Source organism: Octopus bimaculoides, chromosome 14, assembly GCF_046866305.1.
Source record: "Octopus bimaculoides isolate indiv1 chromosome 14, ASM4686630v1, whole genome shotgun sequence".
NCBI classification, from domain to species: Eukaryota; Metazoa; Mollusca; class Cephalopoda; order Octopoda; family Octopodidae; genus Octopus; species Octopus bimaculoides.
Window position 1 is genome coordinate 4,309,376 of NC_142941.1, and position 5,000 is coordinate 4,314,375.

The following is a 5,000-nucleotide window of genomic DNA, read 5'->3' on the forward strand; positions in this document are numbered from 1 at the left end:
GTAAAACACACACACACACACACATGCATATATACATACATACCTACATGCATATATATATATATATATATATATATATATATATACATACACATTCATACATATATATGTATGTATATATACATATATATATATGGTATGTTCTTTCACTCATATTTTCGGTTCTGTGAATCGTTTTCGTGATTGTATTTTACTTTAAGGAATTTCTGCCAAGCAAAAAATATTCTGTCTTTATTGACGTTTTTTTTTAATTATTATTAATATCATTATTTCCTGTGACAATAATTAGTTTAAATAATCAGCATAGAATCACACGTGAAAAAAACCAAACAAAAAAAACTATATCATAACCAATAAGTATTTTAGATCTATAGACACATTTCAACAAAGAATATGGTAACTACACGTCTATTAATATATATATGTATATATATAACGGAGCCTTGTGTGTCAGAAAGAAATCAATATATTAGTGTACATGTGTGTATCTAGATGTATATGATGCGGGTGTGTGTCTGTGTGTGTGGTGTGTGTATAAATATATCTCCACCTCGTATTCGAAGCAGTTTTTCTGCTTATGTGGGGTTCGTATAGGCCTGGTTCCACCACGGACTTGGTATGTGTATATTTGTGTATCTATATGTATGTGTGTTCGTCAATGTGTGTGTCTGTGTATGTATATATGTATATATATATATATATATATATATATATATATATATATATATATATATATATATATATATATATATATATATGTGTGTAGATAGATATATATACACATACATATACACATGTGTATGCGTGTATATATGTTTGTGTAGTACTGTGGTTCTTGACCAAAAAACATTTAATAAGATTAAACGCTCATACAAAATGTATATATGTATATATATGAGTGTGTGTATATATATATATATATATATATATATATATATATATGTGTGTGTGTATGTATATATATATATATATACATGTATGTGCTTATATGTATATCTATATATGTGTTTGCATATATGTATACACTTATACATAAAATTAGTTTTTTTCTACATATTATATATTTGTAGTATACATCTTGCTATATATATGTATATATGGTATACATATATATAATATATGATATACATATGTATGTATATAATTTATGTCCATGGAATATATATTCTATATTTAAAGTATACATTATATATTATACATGATCAGTATGCTTTATATATGTAGATATGTGACATATATTTGAATCTATGTGCCCAAATGAATTATTGTGTTTTGGTACAGTCATTTTTGCCATTATGAAACACATGCACTGTTAATTACTTCATTCTTTTTTATATTGTTTCAATCTATTGGTATTGATTTCTTTTACTCCACCCTTACCACCTTTTCTCTGGTCTCCCTCATTCTTTAAAACACACCTCAGCGATGCACAATAATATCCGTTTCAAGACACTTTCAAAACAAATTGCTTTTTCCATAATGCATAATGAAGGTCTACACGAATATGTGTGTGAGTGTATGTATATATGTATGTATATTTATGTATTCATATGTATATATATGTATGTATGCATATATACATATGTATATGTATGTATATATATGTACATATATGTTTAAATATACATATGTATATATACATATATATAGATATATATGTATGTATATATGTGTGTGTGTCTCTTTCTCCCTGTCTATATATATATATATATATATACACATACTAGAATGTCTACCAGCTGATATATGTCATTTTTGTATGATCTCCATTTTCTTATTTGCTATATATATATATATATATATATATATATATATATATATATATATATATACATATATATATATATATATTATATATGTATATATATGTTGAGGTGCCTGATTTAGCGGTTAGGGAGTTGTACTTTTGATTAATTCCAGGACACTGGGCAGTGTGTTGTGTCCTTGCACACTGCCACAGTCCACTCAGCTGGCAAAAATGAGTAAACCAGTGAAAGACCGGTGTCCCGTCCAGTGAGGAAAAATATATACACCACGAAATCTGGGAAACCGGTCTTATGAGCCAATGGCATGGGAAAGACATTTGAGCCTTTGACATACACACACACATATGTGTGTGTGTGTGTGTGTTTATCTGTATGTATACACACACACATTTATGTATAAACATACACCACTAATTTGTCTCTGTGTGCTGCAATATTTTAATACGTGTTTCAGTTCTTGCTAAGGAACCACATTTTCAAGGGTACCTTGTCAGTGAAATCAATCCCACTAGATATTTCAAAGTTGTACTTATTTGATTGATATCCATTTGTCAAATGGCTAAGTACCCTTATCGTATAAAGGAACACTACATGCCACACCAATACACATGCATCTATCTGTCTATCTGTCTGTCTATCTATCTATCTATCTATCTATCTGTCTGTCTGTCTGTCTATCTATCTATCTATCTATCTATCTATCTATCTATCTGTCTATCTCTCTATGTTAGTCCGTCTATCTGCCTATCTATTTTTCTATATGTGTGCATATGTGTTTGTGTGTACATTTTTGTCTTGACATCATGTGATGGATGTAAACAAGTGTCACTGTCATAGGGGTGGTGTTGTTTATTTCTATTCTTCTATGAAAATCATGTCCAGTTATGGGAAAATATTACCTGCCATAGCGCCCTCCCCAGCCAATGCCAGTGGCACATAAAAAGCACCATTCGAGTGTGGTCAATGCCAGTGCCACCTGACTGGCTCCTGTAAAAAGCACCCACTAGTGGTTGGCATTAGGAAGGGCAGCCAGTTATAGAAACCATACCAAAACAGACAACTGGAGCCTGGTGCAACTGTCAGCTCCTTTCAAACCATCCAACCCATGCTAGCATGGAAAAATGGATGTTAAATGATGATGATGATGTGTGTGTATCATCATCATCATCATTATCTTTAGCAGCAGCATCATTTGTTTAGCATCCACTTTCCCATGCTTGCTTACTCAAGTAAGAGAGCAGTTATTTAGGCAGAATTTCTAGGGCTGGATGCCCTTTCTGTTGCCAACCCTTACCTGTTTCCAAGCAAGGTAATATTTTCCCATAACCGGATATATTTTGAAGACTGGAAATGAATAATAGTCATTTACAATGATCATGTGATGGCAAGACTAGGAGACAGGTCTTCGCAAACAAAGTTCAGTGTCCAATGAAGTAAAGATATGAATAAGTGAGCTGGCTACACCCTTGGCAGATTATGGTCTCACTTACTTGCGAAAAACTGTTGGGGCATGTGAAATCGAAATCATAATTGAACCGTGTTCAATGACTGGCACCTGTGCCAGTGGAGCACAAACAGCACTGTTGTTGATTCATTCAACTAAAAATTCTACAAAGCAGTGCCCCAGTATGGCCACAATCTAATGACTGAAACAAATAAAAGATAAAATATGAAAGGAAGATAAACATACATATCCACTATTTGTAATTCAGGCAGTATTAGATTAAAATAGCCATCTATATATCATACTCAATGTATATACCCCATTGATAGGCCAGTTTCCACAGTATGTGTCCTGAGATAACATCTCTTATGGACATACTGTGCTAAAATCACAATAAGTATTGGACGGAGATGAAAAACCTTGAAGGATTGCAATGTATCTGGTGTTCTCATTGGTTGCTGCTGCTGCTGCTACTACTTGTATCTTGCCCATATCAGTGTTAATGGCTGTTTAGTCCTAGGCCTGTCATGGTGGAGCAGTCTTAGCCATCAAAAGACACTCAAACTATGACTATATTATAATTTTTGATGTATCCTTCCTGTTTAGAGGAAGATTTGGCTGTTATTTCTAGCAGGACAAATGACCAAGCAGAGGCTCCGTTGCTTACTAGTTGTTGTTCTTGTTGTTGTCATTGTCCTGCCATGGTGACATGCATTTTTGTTCTGTGACTGGTTGCCATGGTGATCAGTTTTGCTCTGTGATTGGTTGCCATGGCAATCTGCATTGCTCTGAGATTGAATTTCAGTGGTGGTTGTGGTGGCGGTGGGGAGTGAAAGAGAGACAGGTGAGAAGGGAAAGAGACAGGTAGTGAGGAGAGAGATGTAGGGAAGGAAAGAAAGATAGGCTAGGTGGAAGGAAAGAAAGTGAATGAGGAGAAGTGGCCCCAAAACGAGACTGATATTTTAAAATTATTAAATCCAAAGGAACGAAAAGCAATGTTGACCTCAGAGTGATTTGAACTCAAGACCCACAGAGCTGAAAGCAGTACCACAGTGTATTCTGGGCAAGACTTTAACAACTTCACCAATTCATTGTCTCACTGCCGGATAACTCGACCACGCAATAGTTATGCAACCTTCCTGTGAGGATGCAGGTGTAGCCTACTTACCCATGGTACCTATTAGCAACTAAGTGGATTCAGCCAGTGAGAGTTAAGTGAAGAAGACTATACACTGCTGCTAACAGGATATGAACCGTTCACCCTGCAGCTGTGTGACACCCTGATGTTATAAACTGGTTGCTAAGGGAACCTGCGTATAGGTGTATACTTACGTTACTATGGCAACTAATATAACACTATGTAATTAGTGGCTATGACAGCCATTGCCTTGTCTATTTGGTTGCTATGGCAACAAGTGTATTACCACATGACTGGTTGCCGTGGCAACTGGTATCAACTCCCTGCAGCTTACTATGGCAACCCTCTTAATTTGGTATGAGGGATGGTTCCAGAGAGTTCTGGAAGTTGTAGATTGAGCAAAGTGTGGTGTGGAGGATGAGGGATGAGGGGGATGATGTCTGTGGCACATTAGGGATGATAGGAATAGGAGTCTACATGTGTAGATATATATATATCATCATCATCATCGTTTAACATCCGCTTTCCATGCTGACATGGGTTGGATGGTTTGACTGAGGACTGGTGAGCCAGAAGGCTGCACCAGACTCCAATCTGATCTGGCAGCATCATATTGTCATTGTCCAGTTGTCTTCTCTGTCATTTTAAAATA

General features: G+C 35.0%; 1 protein-coding gene across 3 annotated transcripts in view; it reads left to right on the forward strand.

Moving 5' to 3' along the window:
• Window positions 1-5,000, forward strand: part of LOC106870056 (uncharacterized) — a 14,925-nt gene that overhangs the window by 2,731 nt on the left and 7,194 nt on the right. Inside the window, exon 1 of one of the 3 annotated variants that reach the window (XM_089363179.1) lies at window positions 482-616. The exons of 1 other annotated variant lie outside the window; for it this stretch is intronic. The gene's annotated coding sequence lies outside the window, so the exon portion shown is untranslated. Of the gene's footprint in view, window positions 1-481; window positions 617-3,986; window positions 4,055-5,000 lie in introns of those variants that run through there. One more of the 3 variants, XM_089363180.1, reaches the window with a different exon arrangement.